Source organism: Eschrichtius robustus, chromosome 15, assembly GCF_028021215.1.
Source record: "Eschrichtius robustus isolate mEscRob2 chromosome 15, mEscRob2.pri, whole genome shotgun sequence".
Taxonomy (NCBI): Eukaryota; Metazoa; Chordata; class Mammalia; order Artiodactyla; family Eschrichtiidae; genus Eschrichtius; species Eschrichtius robustus.
In genome coordinates, this window is record NC_090838.1 from 68,656,146 (window position 1) to 68,677,341 (window position 21,196).

Consider the following 21,196-nt stretch of genomic DNA (forward strand, 5'->3'; position numbering starts at 1 on the left):
TTAAGCCTCAAGGGCTCTGCTCCAAGCTTCCGCTTCGGCAGGCTATTCAAGGCTTTACCTTGAGGAAAGGACTCACGTCAAGTTTCCTTTTAGCTCTAGAGCGTCTCAGGAGGAGCTCTCACCCAGGCTATGTAAGCACCCTGCTGATGTAGAGAACACTCGTTCCCTTCCCAGAGCCCTGCCTACTGTGACTAGAGACCCGTCCTAAAACTGTTATTTAGGTAGTTTCAAGGCAGGATGAATGGAGCATTCAAAATGGGAAAGCAAGGCCTGTGCCATCAGGTCCCCGTTTCCAGAGAACACGCAGCCTACCTCCTTGTGATTTCTACCATGTAAATATACACTCTAGCTACACACTGGTCCCTTCCCTGAATAACGTTTTCTTGGCACGGAGTTCTCCGTGTAGCCAACTGCCTCTCCCAGGGAAAGCTCTAGGTATGCTATCGGGACTTAGCTTCTTCTAAAACCCTGCAGTGCAAGAGGAAGAACTGTGCTTTGGTTACAGCAGGAACGCAAGCCGACTTTCTCCTGTAAGTATGGGGTCTTCAGGTATGACTCTGTAGAAGGAATGCGAAGCAGTTTGGGTTTGTCAGTGCCGCTCAGCCTAGGGCAATGAGGCAGATTTGCATGACATATAGGATATAAGAGAACAGATTTCCTGGAGCTGTTGGAGTGCTGAGGAAACCTACGTCTCCCAAGGAAGAGTGCAGTGTGTTGCCCTACACTCAGCATACACAGAGTGACTGGGAAAGGTTTCCGGGCCTGGATGTTTCTAGCAGCCCAGGGGAGCCTGCCGGTACTCGGTGCTCTTGCAGGGAATAGGGTGCCCACGCGAGGTCCTGGTGACCTGAAAAGCTTACTAACGTTAAAAGAAAGCAGACCGAATGTTAAGCCTCAAGGGCTCTGCTCCAAGCTTCCGCTTCGGCAGGCTATTCAAGGCTTTACCTTGAGGAAAGGACTCACGTCAAGTTTCCTTTTAGCTCTAGAGCGTCTCAGGAGGAGCTCTCACCCAGGCTATGTAAGCACCCTGCTGATGTAGAGAACACTCGTTCCCTTCCCAGAGCCCTGCCTACAGTGACTAAAGACCCGTCCTAAAACTGTTATTTAGGTAGCTTCAAGGCAGCATGAAAGGAGCATTCAAAATGGGAAAGCAAGGCTTGTGCCATCAGGTCGCCGTTTCCAGCGAACATGCAGCCTACCTCCTTCTGATTTCTACCAACTAAATATACACTCTAGGTACACACTGGTCCCTTTCTTGAATAATGTTGGTTTGGCACGGAGTTCTGCGTGTAGCCAACGACCACCCCTGAGGAGCACTCTAGGTACGCTATCGGGGCTTAGCCTCTTCTAAAACCCTGCAGTGTAAGAGAAAGAACTCTGCTTTGGTACCAGCAGGAACGCAAGCCGACTTTCTCCTGTAAGTATGGGGTCTGAAGTTATGACTCTTTAGAAGGAATGCGAAGCAGTTTTGGTTTCTCAGTGCGCTCAGCCTAGGGCAATGAGGCAGATTGGCATGACATGTAGGATATAAGAGAACAGATTTCCTGGAGCTGTTGGAGTGCTGAGGAAACCTAGGTCTCCCAAGGAAGAGTTCAGTTTGTTGCCCTACACTCAGCATACACAGAGTGACTGGGAAAGGTTTCCGGGCCTGGATGTTTCTTAGCAGGCCAGGAGAGCCTGCCAGTACTCGGTGGTCTTGCAGGGAATAGGGTGCCCACGCGAGGTCCTGGTGACCTGAAAAGCTTACTAACGTTAAAAGAAAGCAGACCTAAAATTAAGCCTCCAGGACTCTCCTCCAGGCTTCCACTTCGGCAGGCTATTCAAGGCTTTACCTTGAGGAAAGGACTCACGTCAAGTTTCCTTTTAGCTCTAGAGCCTCTCAGGAGGAGCTCCCACGCAGGCTATGAAAGCACCCTGTTGATTTAGAGAAAACTCTTTCCCTTCCCAGTACACTGCCTACAGTGACAAGGGACCCATGCAAAACACTCTTATTTAGGTAGCTTCAAGGCAGCATGAATGGAGCGTTCAATATGGAAAAGCAAGTCTTGTGCCATACATTCCCCGTTTCCAGTGAAAACGCAGCCTACCTCCTTGTGATTTCTACCAAGTAAATATACACTGCTGCTACACACTGGTCCCTTCCTTGAATAAAGTTGGTTTGGCACGGAGTTCTGCATGTAGCCAACGGCCTCCCCAAAGGAGCGCTTTGGGACGCTATCGGGGCTTAGCCTCTTCTAAAACCCTGCAGTGTAAGAGGAAGAACTGGGCTTTGGCAAAAGCAGGAACGCAAGCCGACTTTCTCCTGTAATTATGGGGTCTTAAGGTCTGACTCTGTAGAAGGAATGCGAAGCAGTTTTGGTTTGTCAGTGCCGCTCAGCCTAGGGCAATGAGGCAGATTGGCATGACATGTAGGATATAAGAGAACAGATTTCCTGGAGCTGTTGGAGTGCTGAGGAAACCTAGGTCTCCCAAGGAAGAGTGCAGTGTGTTGCCCTACACTCAGCATACACAGTGACTGGGAAAGGTTTCCGGGCCTGGATGTTTCTTAGCAGCCCAGGGGAGCCTGCCGGTACTCGGTGCTCTTGCAGGGAATAGGGTGCCCACGCGAGGTCCTGGTGACCTGAAAAGCTTACTAACGTTCAAAGAAAGCAGACCGAATGTTAAGCCTCAAGGGCTCTGCTCCAAGCTTCCGCTTCGGCAGGCTATTCAAGGCTTTACCTTGAGGAAAGGACTCACGTCAAGTTTCCTTTTAGCTCTAGAGCGTCTCAGGAGGAGCTCTCACCCAGGCTATGTAAGCACCCTGCTGATGTAGAGAACACTCGTTCCCTTCCCAGAGCCCTGCCTACTGTGACTAGAGACCCGTCCTAAAACTGTTATTTAGGTACTTTCAAGGCAGGATGAATGCAGCATTCAAAATGGGAAAGCAAGGCCTGTGCCATCAGGTCCCCGTTTCCAGAGAACACGCAGCCTACCTCCTTGTGATTTCTACCATGTAAATATACACTCTAGCTACACACTGGTCCCTTCCCTGAATAACGTTTTCTTGGCACGGAGTTCTCCGTGTAGCCAACTGCCTCTCCCAGGGAAAGCTCTAGGTACGCTATCGGGACTTAGCTTCTTCTAAAACCCTGCAGTGCAAGAGGAAGAACTGTGCTTTGGTTACAGCAGGAACGCAAGCCGACTTTCTCCTGTAAGTATGGGGTCTTAAGGTCTGACACTGTAGAAGGAATGCGAAGCAGTTTTGGTTTGTCAGTGCCGCTCAGCCTAGGGCAATGAGGCAGATTTGCATGACATGTAGGATAAAAGAGAACAGATTTCCTGGAGCTGTTGGAGTGCTGAGGAAACCTAGGTCTCCCAAGGAAGAGTGCAGTGTGTTGCCCTACACTCAGCATACACAGAGTGACTGGGAAAGGTTTCCGGGCCTGGATGTTTCTTAGCAGCCCAGGGGAGCCTGCCGGTACTCGGTGTTCTTGCAGGGAATAGGGTGCCCACGCGAGGTCCTGGTGACCTGAAAAGCTTACTAACGTTAAAAGAAAGCAGACCGAATGTTAAGCCTCAAGGGCTCTGCTCCAAGTTTCCGCTTCGGCAGGCTATTCAAGGCTTTACCTTGAGGAAAGGACTCACGTCAAGTTTCCTTTTAGCTCTAGAGCGTCTCAGGAGGAGCTCTCACCCAGGCTATGTAAGCACCCTGCTGATGTAGGGAACACTCGTTCCCTTCCCAGAGCCCTGCCTACAGTGACTAAAGACCCGTCCTAAAACTGTTATTTAGGTAGCTTCAAGGCAGCATGAAAGGAGCATTCAAAATGGGAAAGCAAGGCTTGTGCCATCAGGTCTCCGTTTCCAGCGAACATGCAGCCTACCTCCTTCTGATTTCTACCAACTAAATATACACTCTAGGTACACACTTGTCCCTTCCTTAAATAATGTTGGTTTGGCACGGAGTTCTGCGTGTAGCCAACGGGCACCCCAGAGGAGCACTCTAGGTACGCTATCGGGGCTTAGCCTCTTCTAAAACCCTGCAGTGTAAGAGAAAGAACTCTGCTTTGGTACCAGCAGGAACGCAAGCCGACTTTCTCCTGTAAGTATGGGGTCTGAAGTTATGACTCTTTAGAAGGAATGCGAAGCAGTTTTGGTTTCTCAGTGCGCTCAGCCTAGGGCAATGAGGCAGATTGGCATGACATGTAGGACGTAAGAGAAGAGATTTCCTGGAGCTGTTGGAGTGCTGAGGAAACCTAGGTCTCCCAAGGAAGAGTTCAGTTTGTTGCCCTACACTCAGCATACACAGAGTGACTGGGAAAGGTTTCCGGGCCTGGATGTTTCTTAGCAGGCCAGGAGAGCCTGCCAGTACTCGGTGGTCTTGCAGGGAATAGGGTGCCCACGCGAGGTCCTGGTGACCTGAAAAGCTTACTAACGTTAAAAGAAAGCAGACCTAAAATTAAGCCTCCAGGACTCTCCTCCAGTTTTCCACTTCGGCAGGCTATTCAAGGCTTTACCTTGAGGAAAGGACTCACGTCAAGTTTCCTTTTAGCTCTAGAGCCTCTCAGGAGGAGCTCCCACGCAGGCTATGAAAGCACCCTGTTGATTTAGAGAAAACTCTTTCCCTTCCCAGTACACTGCCTACAGTGACAAGGGACCCATGCAAAACACTCTTATTTAGGTAGCTTCAAGGCAGCATGAATGGAGCGTTCAATATGGAAAAGCAAGTCTTGTGCCATACATTCCCCGTTTCCAGTGAAAACGCAGCCTACCTCCTTGTGATTTCTACCAAGTAAATATACACTGCTGCTACACACTGGTCCCTTCCTTGAATAAAGTTGGTTTGGCACGGAGTTCTGCATGTAGCCAACGGCCTCCCCAAAGGAGCGCTTTGGGACGCTATCGGGGCTTAGCCTCTTCTAAAACCCTGCAGTGTAAGAGGAAGAACTGGGCTTTGGCAAAAGCAGGAACGCAAGCCGACTTTCTCCTGTAAGTATGGGGTCTTAAGGTCTGACTCTGTAGAAGGAATGCGAAGCAGTTTGGGTTTGTCAGTGCCGCTCAGCCTAGGGCAATGAGGCAGATTTGCATGACATGTAGGATATAAGAGAACAGATTTCCTGGAGCTGTTGGAGTGCTGAGGAAACCTACGTCTCCCAAGGAAGAGTGCAGTGTGTTGCCCTACACTCAGCATACACAGAGTGACTGGGAAAGGTTTCCGGGCCTGGATGTTTCTTAGCAGCCCAGGGGAGCCTGCCGGTACTCGGTGTTCTTGCAGGGAATAGGGTGCCCACGCGAGGTCCTGGTGACCTGAAAAGCTTACTAACGTTAAAAGAAAGCAGACCGAATGTTAAGCCTCAAGGGCTCTGCTCCAAGCTTCCGCTCTGGCAGGCTATTCAAGGCTTCACCTTGAGGAAAGGACTCACGTCAAGTTTCCTTTTAGCTCTAGAGCGTCTCAGGAGGAGCTCTCACCCAGGCTATGTAAGCACCCTGCTGATGTAGAGAACACTCGTTCCCTTCCCAGAGCCCTGCCTACAGTGACTAAAGACCCGTCCTAAAACTGTTATTTAGGTAGCTTCAAGGCAGCATGAAAGGAGCATTCAAAATGGGAAAGCAAGGCTTGTGCCATCAGGTCGCCGTTTCCAGCGAACATGCAGCCTACCTCCTTCTGATTTCTACCAACTAAATATACACTCTAGATACACACTTGTCCCTTCCTTGAATAATGTTGGTTTGGCACGGAGTTCTGCGTGTAGCCAACGGCCACCCCTGAGGAGCACTCTAGGTACGCTATCGGGGCTTAGCCTCTTCTAAAACCCTGCAGTGTAAGAGAAAGAACTCTGCTTTGGTACCAGCAGGAACGCAAGCCGACTTTCTCCTGTAAGTATGGGGTCTGAAGTTATGACTCTTTAGAAGGAATGCGAAGCAGTTTTGGTTTCTCAGTGCGCTCAGCCTAGGGCAATGAGGCAGATTGGCATGACATGTAGGACGTAAGAGAACAGATTTCCTGGAGCTGTTGGAGTGCTGAGGAAACCTAGGTCTCCCAAGGAAGAGTGCAGTGTGTTGCCCTACACTCAGCATACACAGAGTGACTGGGAAAGGTTTCCGGGCCTGGATGTTTCTTAGCAGGCCAGGAGAGCCTGCCAGTCCTCGGTGGTCTTGCAGGGAATAGGGTGCCCACGCGAGGGCCTGGTGACCTGTAAAGCTTACTAACGTTAAAAGAAAGCAGACCTAAAATTAAGCCTCCAGGACTCTCCTCCAGGCTTCCGCTTCGGCAGGCTATTCAAGGCTTTACCTTGAGGAAAGGACTCACGTCAAGTTTCCTTTTAGCTCTAGAGCCTCTCAGGAGGAGCTCCCACGCAGGCTATGAAAGCACCCTGTTGATTTAGAGAAAACTCTTTCCCTTCCCAGTACACTGCCTACAGTGACAAGGGACCCATCCAAAACACTCTTATTTAGGTAGCTTCAAGGCAGCATGAATGGAGCGTTCAATATGGAAAAGCAAGTCTTGTGCCATACATTCCCCGTTTCCAGTGAAAACGCAGCCTACATCCTTGTGATTTCTACCAAGTAAATATACACCGCTGCTACACACTGGTCCCTTCCTTGAATAAAGTTGGTTTGGCACGGAGTTCTGCATGTAGCCAACGGCCTCCCCAAAGGAGCGCTTTGGGACGCTATCGGGGCTTAGCCTCTTCTAAAACCCTGCAGTGTAAGAGGAAGAACTGGGCTTTGGCAAAAGCAGGATCGCAAGCCGACTTTCTCCTGTATGTATGGGGTCTTAAGGTCTGACTCTGTAGAAGGAATGCGAAGCAGTTTTGGTTTGTCAGTGCCGCTCAGCCTAGGGCAATGAGGCAGATTTGCATGACATGTAGGATATAAGAGAACAGATTTCCTGGAGCTGTTGGAGTGCTGAGGAAACCTAGGTCTCCCAAGGAAGAGTGCAGTGTGTTGCCCTACACTCAGCATACACAGTGACTGGGAAAGGTTTCCGGGCCTGGATGTTTCTTAGCAGCCCAGGGGAGCCTGCCGGTACTCGGTGCTCTTGCAGGGAATAGGGTGCCCACGCGAGGTCCTGGTGACCTGAAAAGCTTACTAACGTTCAAAGAAAGCAGACCGAATGTTAAGCCTCAAGGGCTCTGCTCCAAGCTTCCGCTTCGGCAGGCTATTCAAGGCTTTACCTTGAGGAAAGGACTCACGTCAAGTTTCCTTTTAGCTCTAGAGCGTCTCAGGAGGAGCTCTCACCCAGGCTATGTAAGCACCCTGCTGATGTAGAGAACACTCGTTCCCTTCCCAGAGCCCTGCCTACTGTGACTAGAGACCCGTCCTAAAACTGTTATTTAGGTAGTTTCAAGGCAGGATGAATGGAGCATTCAAAATGGGAAAGCAAGGCCTGTGCCATCAGGTCCCCGTTTCCAGAGAACACGCAGCCTACCTCCTTGTGATTTCTACCATGTAAATATACACTCTAGCTACACACTGGTCCCTTCCCTGAATAACGTTTTCTTGGCACGGAGTTCTCCGTGTAGCCAACTGCCTCTCCCAGGGAAAGCTCTAGGTATGCTATCGGGACTTAGCTTCTTCTAAAACCCGGCAGTGCAAGAGGAAGAACTGTGCTTTGGTTACAGCAGGAACGCAAGCCGACTTTCTCCTGTAAGTATGGGGTCTTCAGGTATGACTCTGTAGAAGGAATGCGAAGCAGTTTGGGTTTGTCAGTGCCGCTCAGCCTAGGGCAATGAGGCAGATTTGCATGACATGTAGGATATAAGAGAACAGATTTCCTGGAGCTGTTGGAGTGCTGAGGAAACCTACGTCTCCCAAGGAAGAGTGCAGTGTGTTGCCCTACACTCAGCATACACAGAGTGACTGGGAAAGGTTTCCGGGCCTGGATGTTTCTAGCAGCCCAGGGGAGCCTGCCGGTACTCGGTGCTCTTGCAGGGAATAGGGTGCCCACGCGAGGTCCTGGTGACCTGAAAAGCTTACTAACGTTAAAAGAAAGCAGACCGAATGTTAAGCCTCAAGGGCTCTGCTCCAAGCTTCCGCTTCGGCAGGCTATTCAAGGCTTTACCTTGAGGAAAGGACTCACGTCAAGTTTCCTTTTAGCTCTAGAGCGTCTCAGGAGGAGCTCTCACCCAGGCTATGTAAGCACCCTGCTGATGTAGAGAACACTCGTTCCCTTCCCAGAGCCCTGCCTACAGTGACTAAAGACCCGTCCTAAAACTGTTATTTAGGTAGCTTCAAGGCAGCATGAAAGGAGCATTCAAAATGGGAAAGCAAGGCTTGTGCCATCAGGTCGCCGTTTCCAGCGAACATGCAGCCTACCTCCTTCTGATTTCTACCAACTAAATATACACTCTAGGTACACACTGTTCCCTTTCTTGAATAATGTTGGTTTGGCACGGAGTTCTGCGTGTAGCCAACGACCACCCCTGAGGAGCACTCTAGGTACGCTTTCGGGGCTTAGCCTCTTCTAAAACCCTGCAGTGTAAGAGAAAGAACTCTGCTTTGGTACCAGCAGGAACGCAAGCCGACTTTCTCCTGTAAGTATGGGGTCTGAAGTTATGACTCTTTAGAAGGAATGCGAAGCAGTTTTGGTTTCTCAGTGCGCTCAGCCTAGGGCAATGAGGCAGAATGGCATGACATGTAGGACGTAAGAGAACAGATTTCCTGAAGCTGTTGGAGTGCTGAGGAAACCTAGGTCTCCCAAGGAAGAGTGCAGTGTGTTGCCCTACACTCAGCATACACAGAGTGACTGGGAAAGGTTTCCGGGCCTGGATGTTTCTTAGCAGGCCAGGAGAGCCTGCCAGTACTCGGTGTTCTTGCAGGGAATAGGGTGCCCACGCGAGGGCCTGGTGACCTGAAAAGCTTACTAACGTTAAAAGAAAGCAGACCTAAAATTAAGCCTCCAGGACTCTCCTCCAAGCTTCCGCTTCGGCAGGCTATTCAAGGCTTTACCTTGAGGAAAGGACTCACGTCAAGTTTCCTTTTAGCTCTAGAGCCTCTCAGGAGGAGCTCCCACGCAGGCTATGAAAGCACCCTGTTGATTTAGAGAAAACTCTTTCCCTTCCCAGTACACTGCCTACAGTGACAAGGGACCCATGCAAAACACTCTTATTTAGGTAGCTTCAAGGCAGCATGAATGGAGCGTTCAATATGGAAAAGCAAGTCTTGTGCCATACATTCCCCGTTTCCAGTGAAAACGCAGCCTACCTCCTTGTGATTTCTACCAAGTAAATATACACTGCTGCTACACACTGGTCCCTTCCTTGAATAAAGTTGGTTTGGCACGGAGATCTGCATGTAGCCAACGGCCTCCCCAAAGGAGCGCTTTGGGACGCTATCGGGGCTTAGCCTCTTCTAAAACCCTGCAGTGTAAGAGGAAGAACTGGGCTTTGGCAAAAGCAGGAACGCAAGCCGACTTTCCGCTGTAAGTATGGGGTCTTAAGGTATGACTCTGTAGAAGGAATGCGAAGCAGTTTTGGTTTGTCAGTGCCGCTCAGCCTAGGGCAATGAGGCAGATTGGCATGACATGTAGGATATAAGAGAACAGATTTCCTGGAGCTGTTGGAGAGCTGAGGAAACCTAGATCTCCCAAGGAAGAGTGCAGTGTGTTGCCCTACACTCAGCATACACAGAGTGACTGGGAAAGGTTTCCGGGCGTGGATGTTTCTTAGCAGCCCAGGGGAGCCTGCCGGTACTCGATGCTCTTGCAGGGAATAGGGTGCCCACGCGAGGGCCTGGTGACCTGAAAAGCTTACTAACGTTCAAAGAAAGCAGACCGAATGTTAAGCCTCAAGGGCTCTGCTCCAAGCTTCCGCTTCGGCAGGCTATTCAAGGCTTTACCTTGAGGAAAGGACTCACGTCAAGTTTCCTTTTAGCTCTAGAGCGTCTCAGGAGGAGCTCTCACCCAGGCTATGTAAGCACCCTGCTGATGTAGAGAACACTCGTTCCCTTCCCAGAGCCCTGCCTACTGTGACTAGAGACCCGTCCTAAAACTGTTATTTAGGTAGTTTCAAGGCAGGATGAATGGAGCATTCAAAATGGGAAAGCAAGGCCTGTGCCATCAGGTCCCCGTTTCCAGAGAACACGCAGCCTACCTCCTTGTGATTTCTACCATGTAAATATACACTCTAGCTACACACTGGTCCCTTCCCTGAATAACGTTTTCTTGGCACGGAGTTCTCCGTGTAGCCAACTGCCTCTCCCAGGGAAAGCTCTAGGTATGCTATCGGGACTTAGCTTCTTCTAAAACCCTGCAGTGCAAGAGGAAGAACTGTGCTTTGGTTACAGCAGGAACGCAAGCCGACTTTCTCCTGTAAGTATGGGGTCTTCAGGTATGACTCTGTAGAAGGAATGCGAAGCAGTTTGGGTTTGTCAGTGCCGCTCAGCCTAGGGCAATGAGGCAGATTTGCATGACATGTAGGATATAAGAGAACAGATTTCCTGGAGCTGTTGGAGTGCTGAGGAAACCTACGTCTCCCAAGGAAGAGTGCAGTGTGTTGCCCTACACTCAGCATACACAGAGTGACTGGGAAAGGTTTCCGGGCCTGGATGTTTCTAGCAGCCCAGGGGAGCCTGCCGGTACTCGGTGCTCTTGCAGGGAATAGGGTGCCCACGCGAGGTCCTGGTGACCTGAAAAGCTTACTAACGTTAAAAGAAAGCAGACCGAATGTTAAGCCTCAAGGGCTCTGCTCCAAGCTTCCGCTTCGGCAGGCTATTCAAGGCTTTACCTTGAGGAAAGGACTCACGTCAAGTTTCCTTTTAGCTCTAGAGCGTCTCAGGAGGAGCTCTCACCCAGGCTATGTAAGCACCCTGCTGATGTAGAGAACACTCGTTCCCTTCCCAGAGCCCTGCCTACAGTGACTAAAGACCCGTCCTAAAACTGTTATTTAGGTAGCTTCAAGGCAGCATGAAAGGAGCATTCAAAATGGGAAAGCAAGGCTTGTGCCATCAGGTCGCCGTTTCCAGCGAACATGCAGCCTACCTCCTTCTGATTTCTACCAACTAAATATACACTCTAGGTACACACTGGTCCCTTTCTTGAATAATGTTGGTTTGGCACGGAGTTCTGCGTGTAGCCAACGACCACCCCTGAGGAGCACTCTAGGTACGCTATCGGGGCTTAGCCTCTTCTAAAACCCTGCAGTGTAAGAGAAAGAACTCTGCTTTGGTACCAGCAGGAACGCAAGCCGACTTTCTCCTGTAAGTATGGGGTCTGAAGTTATGACTCTTTAGAAGGAATGCGAAGCAGTTTTGGTTTCCCAGTGCGCTCAGCCTAGGGCAATGAGGCAGAATGGCATGACATGTAGGACGTAAGAGAACAGATTTCCTGAAGCTGTTGGAGTGCTGAGGAAACCTAGGTCTCCCAAGGAAGAGTGCAGTGTGTTGCCCTACACTCAGCATACACAGAGTGACTGGGAAAGGTTTCCGGGCCTGGATGTTTCTTAGCAGGCCAGGAGAGCCTGCCAGTACTCGGTGTTCTTGCAGGGAATAGGGTGCCCACGCGAGGGCCTGGTGACCTGAAAAGCTTACTAACGTTAAAAGAAAGCAGACCTAAAATTAAGCCTCCAGGACTCTCCTCCAGGCTTCCACTTCGGCAGGCTATTCAAGGCTTTACCTTGAGGAAAGGACTCACGTCAAGTTTCCTTTTAGCTCTAGAGCGTCTCAGGAGGAGCTCTCACCCAGGCTATGTAAGCACCCTGCTGATGTAGAGAACACTCGTTCCCTTCCCAGAGCCCTGCCTACTGTGACTAGAGACCCGTCCTAAAACTGTTATTTAGGTACTTTCAAGGCAGGATGAATGCAGCATTCAAAATGGGAAAGCAAGGCCTGTGCCATCAGGTCCCCGTTTCCAGAGAACACGCAGCCTACCTCCTTGTGATTTCTACCATGTAAATATACACTCTAGCTACACACTGGTCCCTTCCCTGAATAACGTTTTCTTGGCACGGAGTTCTCCGTGTAGCCAACTGCCTCTCCCAGGGAAAGCTCTAGGTACGCTATCGGGACTTAGCTTCTTCTAAAACCCTGCAGTGCAAGAGGAAGAACTGTGCTTTGGTTACAGCAGGAACGCAAGCCGACTTTCTCCTGTAAGTATGGGGTCTTAAGGTCTGACACTGTAGAAGGAATGCGAAGCAGTTTTGGTTTGTCAGTGCCGCTCAGCCTAGGGCAATGAGGCAGATTTGCATGACATGTAGGATAAAAGAGAACAGATTTCCTGGAGCTGTTGGAGTGCTGAGGAAACCTAGGTCTCCCAAGGAAGAGTGCAGTGTGTTGCCCTACACTCAGCATACACAGAGTGACTGGGAAAGGTTTCCGGGCCTGGATGTTTCTTAGCAGCCCAGGGGAGCCTGCCGGTACTCGGTGCTCTTGCAGGGAATAGGGTGCCCACGCGAGGTCCTGGTGACCTGAAAAGCTTACTAACGTTAAAAGAAAGCAGACCGAATGTTAAGCCTCAAGGGCTCTGCTCCAAGCTTCCGCTTCGGCAGGCTATTCAAGGCTTTACCTTGAGGAAAGGACTCACGTCAAGTTTCCTTTTAGCTCTAGAGCGTCTCAGGAGGAGCTCTCACCCAGGCTATGTAAGCACCCTGCTGATGTAGAGAACACTCGTTCCCTTCCCAGAGCCCTGCCTACAGTGACTAAAGACCCGTCCTAAAACTGTTATTTAGGTAGCTTCAAGGCAGCATGAAAGGAGCATTCAAAATGGGAAAGCAAGGCTTGTGCCATCAGGTCGCCGTTTCCAGCGAACATGCAGCCTACCTCCTTCTGATTTCTACCAACTAAATATACACTCTAGGTACACACTGTTCCCTTTCTTGAATAATGTTGGTTTGGCACGGAGTTCTGCGTGTAGCCAACGACCACCCCTGAGGAGCACTCTAGGTACGCTATCGGGGCTTAGCCTCTTCTAAAACCCTGCAGTGTAAGAGAAAGAACTCTGCTTTGGTACCAGCAGGAACGCAAGCCGACTTTCTCCTGTAAGTATGGGGTCTGAAGTTATGACTCTTTAGAAGGAATGCGAAGCAGTTTTGGTTTCCCAGTGCGCTCAGCCTAGGGCAATGAGGCAGAATGGCATGACATGTAGGACGTAAGAGAACAGATTTCCTGAAGCTGTTGGAGTGCTGAGGAAACCTAGGTCTCCCAAGGAAGAGTGCAGTGTGTTGCCCTACACTCAGCATACACAGAGTGACTGGGAAAGGTTTCCGGGCCTGGATGTTTCTTAGCAGGCCAGGAGAGCCTGCCAGTACTCGGTGTTCTTGCAGGGAATAGGGTGCCCACGCGAGGGCCTGGTGACCTGAAAAGCTTACTAACGTTAAAAGAAAGCAGACCTAAAATTAAGCCTCCAGGACTCTCCTCCAAGCTTCCGCTTCGGCAGGCTATTCAAGGCTTTACCTTGAGGAAAGGACTCACGTCAAGTTTCCTTTTAGCTCTAGAGCCTCTCAGGAGGAGCTCCCACGCAGGCTATGAAAGCACCCTGTTGATTTAGAGAAAACTCTTTCCCTTCCCAGTACACTGCCTACAGTGACAAGGGACCCATGCAAAACACTCTTATTTAGGTAGCTTCAAGGCAGCATGAATGGAGCGTTCAATATGGAAAAGCAAGTCTTGTGCCATACATTCCCCGTTTCCAGTGAAAACGCAGCCTACCTCCTTGTGATTTCTACCAAGTAAATATACACTGCTGCTACACACTGGTCCCTTCCTTGAATAAAGTTGGTTTGGCACGGAGATCTGCATGTAGCCAACGGCCTCCCCAAAGGAGCGCTTTGGGACGCTATCAGGGCTTAGCCTCTTCTAAAACCCTGCAGTGTAAGAGGAAGAACTGGGCTTTGGCAAAAGCAGGAACGCAAGCCGACTTTCTGCTGTAAGTATGGGGTCTTAAGGTCTGACTCTGTAGAAGGAATGCGAAGCAGTTTTGGTTTGTCAGTGCCGCTCAGCCTAGGGCAATGAGGCAGATTGGCATGACATGTAGGATATAAGAGAACAGATTTCCTGGAGCTGTTGGAGAGCTGAGGAAACCTAGATCTCCCAAAGAAGAGTGCAGTGTGTTGCCCTACACTCAGCATACACAGAGTGAATGGGAAAGGTTTCCGGGCGTGGATGTTTCTTAGCAGCCCAGGGGAGCCTGCCGGTACTCGATGCTCTTGCAGCGAATAGGGTGCCCACGCGAGGGCCTGGTGACCTGAAAAGCTTACTAACGTTAAAAGAAAGCAGACCGAATGTTAAGCCTCAAGGGCTCTGCTCCAAGCTTCCTGCTTCGGCAGGCTATTCAAGGCTTTACCTTGAGGAAAGGACTCACGTCAAGTTTCCTTTTAGCTCTAGAGCGTCTCAGGAGGAGCTCTCACCCAGGCTATGTAAGCACCCTGCTGATGTAGAGAACACTCGTTCCCTTCCCAGAGCCCTGCCTACTGTGACTAGAGACCCGTCCTAAAACTGTTATTTAGGTAGTTTCAAGGCAGGATGAATGGAGCATTCAAAATGGGAAAGCAAGGCCTGTGCCATCAGGTCCCCGTTTCCAGAGAACACGCAGCCTACCTCCTTGTGATTTCTACCATGTAAATATACACTCTAGCTACACACTGGTCCCTTCCCTGAATAACGTTTTCTTGGCACGGAGTTCTCCGTGTAGCCAACTGCCTCTCCCAGGGAAAGCTCTAGGTACGCTATCGGGACTTAGCTTCTTCTAAAACCCTGCAGTGCAAGAGGAAGAACTGTGCTTTGGTTACAGCAGGAACGCAAGCCGACTTTCTCCTGTAAGTATGGGGTCTTAAGGTCTGACACTGTAGAAGGAATGCGAAGCAGTTTTGGTTTGTCAGTGCCGCTCAGCCTAGGGCAATGAGGCAGATTTGCATGACATGTAGGATAAAAGAGAACAGATTTCCTGGAGCTGTTGGAGTGCTGAGGAAACCTAGGTCTCCCAAGGAAGAGTGCAGTGTGTTGCCCTACACTCAGCATACACAGAGTGACTGGGAAAGGTTTCCGGGCCTGGATGTTTCTTAGCAGCCCAGGGGAGCCTGCCGGTACTCGGTGTTCTTGCAGGGAATAGGGTGCCCACGCGAGGTCCTGGTGACCTGAAAAGCTTACTAACGTTAAAAGAAAGCAGACCGAATGTTAAGCCTCAAGGGCTGTGCTCCAAGCTTCCGCTCTGGCAGGCTATTCAAGGCTTCACCTTGAGGAAAGGACTCACGTCAAGTTTCCTTTTAGCTCTAGAGCGTCTCAGGAGGAGCTCTCACCCAGGCTATGTAAGCACCCTGCTGATGTAGAGAACACTCGTTCCCTTCCCAGAGCCCTGCCTACAGTGACTAAAGACCCGTCCTAAAACTGTTATTTAGGTAGCTTCAAGGCAGCATGAAAGGAGCATTCAAAATGGGAAAGCAAGGCTTGTGCCATCAGGTCGCCGTTTCCAGCGAACATGCAGCCTACCTCCTTCTGATTTCTACCAACTAAATATAAACTCTAGGTACACACTTGTCCCTTCCTTGAATAATGTTGGTTTGGCACGGAGTTCTGCGTGTAGCCAACGGGCACCCCAGAGGAGCACTCTAGGTACGCTATCGGGGCTTAGCCTCTTCTAAAACCCTGCAGTGTAAGAGAAAGAACTCTGCTTTGGTACCAGCAGGAACGCAAGCCGACTTTCTCCTGTAAGTATGGGGTCTGAAGTTATGACTCTTTAGAAGGAATGCGAAGCAGTTTTGGTTTCTCAGTGCGCTCAGCCTAGGGCAATGAGGCAGATTGGCATGACATGTAGGATATAAGAGAACAGATTTCCTGGAGCTGTTGGAGTGCTGAGGAAACCTAGGTCTCCCAAGGAAGAGTTCAGTTTGTTGCCCTACACTCAGCATACACAGAGTGACTGGGAAAGGTTTCCGGGCCTGGATGTTTCTTAGCAGGCCAGGAGAGCCTGCCAGTACTCGGTGGTCTTGCAGGGAATAGGGTGCCCACGCGAGGTCCTGGTGACCTGAAAAGCTTACTAACGTTAAAAGAAAGCAGACCTAAAATTAAGCCTCCAGGACTCTCCTCCAGGCTTCCACTTCGGCAGGCTATTCAAGGCTTTACCTTGAGGAAAGGACTCACGTCAAGTTTCCTTTTAGCTCTAGAGCCTCTCAGGAGGAGCTCCCACGCAGGCTATGAAAGCACCCTGTTGATTTAGAGAAAACTCTTTCCCTTCCCAGTACACTGCCTACAGTGACAAGGGACCCATGCAAAACACTCTTATTTAGGTAGCTTCAAGGCAGCATGAATGGAGCGTTCAATATGGAAAAGCAAGTCTTGTGCCATACATTCCCCGTTTCCAGTGAAAACGCAGCCTACCTCCTTGTGATTTCTACCAAGTAAATATACACTGCTGCTACACACTGGTCCCTTCCTTGAATAAAGTTGGTTTGGCACGGAGATCTGCATGTAGCCAACGGCCTCCCCAAAGGAGCGCTTTGGGACGCTATCAGGGCTTAGCCTCTTCTAAAACCCTGCAGTGTAAGAGGAAGAACTGGGCTTTGGCAAAAGCAGGAACGCAAGCCGACTTTCTGCTGTAAGTATGGGGTCTTAAGGTCTGACTCTGTAGAAGGAATGCGAAGCAGTTTTGGTTTGTCAGTGCCGCTCAGCCTAGGGCAATGAGGCAGATTGGCATGACATGTAGGATATAAGAGAACAGATTTCCTGGAGCTGTTGGAGAGCTGAGGAAACCTAGATCTCCCAAAGAAGAGTGCAGTGTGTTGCCCTACACTCAGCATACACAGAGTGAATGGGAAAGGTTTCCGGGCGTGGATGTTTCTTAGCAGCCCAGGGGAGCCTGCCGGTACTCGATGCTCTTGCAGCGAATAGGGTGCCCACGCGAGGGCCTGGTGACCTGAAAAGCTTACTAACGTTAAAAGAAAGCAGACCGAATGTTAAGCCTCAAGGGCTCTGCTCCAAGCTTCCGCTTCGGCAGGCTATTCAAGGCTTTACCTTGAGGAAAGGACTCACGTCAAGTTTCCTTTTAGCTCTAGAGCGTCTCAGGAGGAGCTCTCACCCAGGCTATGTAAGCACCCTGCTGATGTAGAGAACACTCGTTCCCTTCCCAGAGCCCTGCCTACTGTGACTAGAGACCCGTCCTAAAACTGTTATTTAGGTAGTTTCAAGGCAGGATGAATGGAGCATTCAAAATGGGAAAGCAAGGCCTGTGCCATCAGGTCCCCGTTTCCAGAGAACACGCAGCCTACCTCCTTGTGATTTCTACCATGTAAATATACACTCTAGCTACACACTGGTCCCTTCCCTGAATAACGTTTTCTTGGCACGGAGTTCTCCGTGTAGCCAACTGCCTCTCCCAGGGAAAGCTCTAGGTACGCTATCGGGACTTAGCTTCTTCTAAAACCCTGCAGTGCAAGAGGAAGAACTGTGCTTTGGTTACAGCAGGAACGCAAGCCGACTTTCTCCTGTAAGTATGGGGTCTTAAGGTCTGACACTGTAGAAGGAATGCGAAGCAGTTTTGGTTTGTCAGTGCCGCTCAGCCTAGGGCAATGAGGCAGATTTGCATGACATGTAGGATAAAAGAGAACAGATTTCCTGGAGCTGTTGGAGTGCTGAGGAAACCTAGGTCTCCCAAGGAAGAGTGCAGTGTGTTGCCCTACACTCAGCATACACAGAGTGACTGGGAAAGGTTTCCGGGCCTGGATGTTTCTTAGCAGCCCAGGGGAGCCTGCCGGTACTCGGTGTTCTTGCAGGGAATAGGGTGCCCACGCGAGGTCCTGGTGACCTGAAAAGCTTACTAACGTTAAAAGAAAGCAGACCGAATGTTAAGCCTCAAGGGCTGTGCTCCAAGCTTCCGCTCTGGCAGGCTATTCAAGGCTTCACCTTGAGGAAAGGACTCACGTCAAGTTTCCTTTTAGCTCTAGAGCGTCTCAGGAGGAGCTCTCACCCAGGCTATGTAAGCACCCTGCTGATGTAGAGAACACTCGTTCCCTTCCCAGAGCCCTGCCTACAGTGACTAAAGACCCGTCCTAAAACTGTTATTTAGGTAGCTTCAAGGCAGCATGAAAGGAGCATTCAAAATGGGAAAGCAAGGCTTGTGCCATCAGGTCGCCGTTTCCAGCGAACATGCAGCCTACCTCCTTCTGATTTCTACCAACTAAATATAAACTCTAGGTACACACTTGTCCCTTCCTTGAATAATGTTGGTTTGGCACGGAGTTCTGCGTGTAGCCAACGGGCACCCCAGAGGAGCACTCTAGGTACGCTATCGGGGCTTAGCCTCTTCTAAAACCCTGCAGTGTAAGAGAAAGAACTCTGCTTTGGTACCAGCAGGAACGCAAGCCGACTTTCTCCTGTAAGTATGGGGTCTGAAGTTATGACTCTTTAGAAGGAATGCGAAGCAGTTTTGGTTTCTCAGTGCGCTCAGCCTAGGGCAATGAGGCAGATTGGCATGACATGTAGGATATAAGAGAACAGATTTCCTGGAGCTGTTGGAGTGCTGAGGAAACCTAGGTCTCCCAAGGAAGAGTTCAGTTTGTTGCCCTACACTCAGCATACACAGAGTGACTGGGAAAGGTTTCCGGGCCTGGATGTTTCTTAGCAGGCCAGGAGAGCCTGCCAGTACTCGGTGGTCTTGCAGGGAATAGGGTGCCCACGCGAGGTCCTGGTGACCTGAAAAGCTTACTAACGTTAAAAGAAAGCAGACCTAAAATTAAGCCTCCAGGACTCTCCTCCAGGCTTCCACTTCGGCAGGCTATTCAAGGCTTTACCTTGAGGAAAGGACTCACGTCAAGTTTCCTTTTAGCTCTAGAGCCTCTCAGGAGGAGCTCCCACGCAGGCTATGAAAGCACCCTGTTGATTTAGAGAAAACTCTTTCCCTTCCCAGTACACTGCCTACAGTGACAAGGGACCCATGCAAAACACTCTTATTTAGGTAGCTTCAAGGCAGCATGAATGGAGCGTTCAATATGGAAAAGCAAGTCTTGTGCCATACATTCCCCGTTTCCAGTGAAAACGCAGCCTACCTCCTTGTGATTTCTACCAAGTAAATATACACTGCTGCTACACACTGGTCCCTTCCTTGAATAAAGTTGGTTTGGCACGGAGTTCTGCATGTAGCCAACGGCCTCCCCAAAGGAGCGCTTTGGGACGCTATCGGGGCTTAGCCTCTTCTAAAACCCTGCAGTGTAAGAGGAAGAACTGGGCTTTGGCAAAAGCAGGAACGCAAGCCGACTTTCTCCTGTAATTATGGGGTCTTAAGGTCTGACTCTGTAGAAGGAATGCGAAGCAGTTTTGGTTTGTCAGTGCCGCTCAGCCTAGGGCAATGAGGCAGATTGGCATGACATGTAGGATATAAGAGAACAGATTTCCTGGAGCTGTTGGAGTGCTGAGGAAACCTAGGTCTCCCAAGGAAGAGTGCAGTGTGTTGCCCTACACTCAGCATACACAGTGACTGGGAAAGGTTTCCGGGCCTGGATGTTTCTTAGCAGCCCAGGGGAGCCTGCCGGTACTCGGTGCTCTTGCAGGGAATAGGGTGCCCACGCGAGGGCCTGGTGACCTGAAAAGCTTACTAACGTTCAAAGAAAGCAGACCGAATGTTAAGCCTCAAGGGCTCTGCTCCAAGCTTCCGCTTTGGCAGGCTATTCAAGGCTTTACCTTGAGGAAAGGACTCACGTCAAGTTTCCTTTTAGCTCTAGAGCGTCTCAGGAGGAGCTCTCACCCAGGCTATGTAAGCACCCTGCTGATGTAGAGAACACTCGTTCCCTTCCCAGAGCCCTGCCTACTGTGACTAGAGACCCGTCCTAAAACTGTTATTTAGGTAGTTTCAAGGCAGGATGAATGCAGCATTCAAAATGGGAAAGCAAGGCCTGTGCCATCAGGTCCCCGTTTCCAGAGAACACGCAGCCTACCTCCTTGTGATTTCTACCATGTAAATATACACTCTAGCTACACACTGGTCCCTTCCCTGAATAACGTTTTCTTGGCACGGAGTTCTCCGTGTAGCCAACTGCCTCTCCCAGGGAAAGCGCTAGGTACGCTATCGGGACTTAGCTTCTTCTAAAACCCTGCAGTGCAAGAGGAAGAACTGTGCTTTGGTTACAGCAGGAACGCAAGCCGACTTTCTCCTGTAAGTATGGGGTCTTAAGGTCTGACACTGTAGAAGGAATGCGAAGCAGTTTTGGTTTGTCAGTGCCGCTCAGCCTAGGGCAATGAGGCAGATTTGCATGACATGTAGGATAAAAGAGAACAGATTTCCTGGAGCTGTTGGAGTGCTGAGGAAACCTAGGTCTCCCAAGGAAGAGTGCAGTGTGTTGCCCTACACTCAGCATACACAGAGTGACTGGGAAAGGTTTCCGGGCCTGGATGTTTCTTAGCAGCCCAGGGGAGCCTGCCGGTACTCGGTGTTCTTGCAGGGAATAGGGTGCCCACGCGAGGTCCTGGTGACCTGAAAAGCTTACTAACGTTAAAAGAAAGCAGACCGAATGTTAAGCCTCAAGGGCTCTGCTCCAAGTTTCCGCTTCGGCAGGCTATTCAAGGCTTTACCTTGAGGAAAGGACTCACGTCAAGTTTCCTTTTAGCTCTAGAGCGTCTCAGGAGGAGCTCTCACCCAGGTTATGTAAGCACCCTGCTGATGTAGAGAACACTCGTTCCCTTCCCAGAGCCCTGCCTACAGTGACTAAAGACCCGTCCTAAAACTGTTATTTAGGTAGCTTCAAGGCAGCATGAAAGGAGCATTCAAAATGGGAAAGCAAGGCTTGTGCCATCAGGTCTCCGTTTCCAGCGAACATGCAGCCTACCTCCTTCTGATTTCTACCAACTAAATATACACTCTAGGTACACACTTGTCCCTTCCTTAAATAATGTTGGTTTGGCACGGAGTTCTGCGTGTAGCCAACGGGCACCCCAGAGGAGCACTCTAGGTACGCTATCGGGGCTTAGCCTCTTCTAAAACCCTGCAGTGTAAGAGAAAGAACTCTGCTTTGGTACCAGCAGGAACGCAAGCCGACTTTCTCCTGTAAGTATGGGGTCTGAAGTTATGACTCTTTAGAAGGAATGCGAAGCAGTTTTGGTTTCTCAGTGCGCTCAGCCTAGGGCAATGAGGCAGATTGGCATGACATGTAGGACGTAAGAGAAGAGATTTCCTGGAGCTGTTGGAGTGCTGAGGAAACCTAGGTCTCCCAAGGAAGAGTTCAGTTTGTTGCCCTACACTCAGCATACACAGAGTGACTGGGAAAGGTTTCCGGGCCTGGATGTTTCTTAGCAGGCCAGGAGA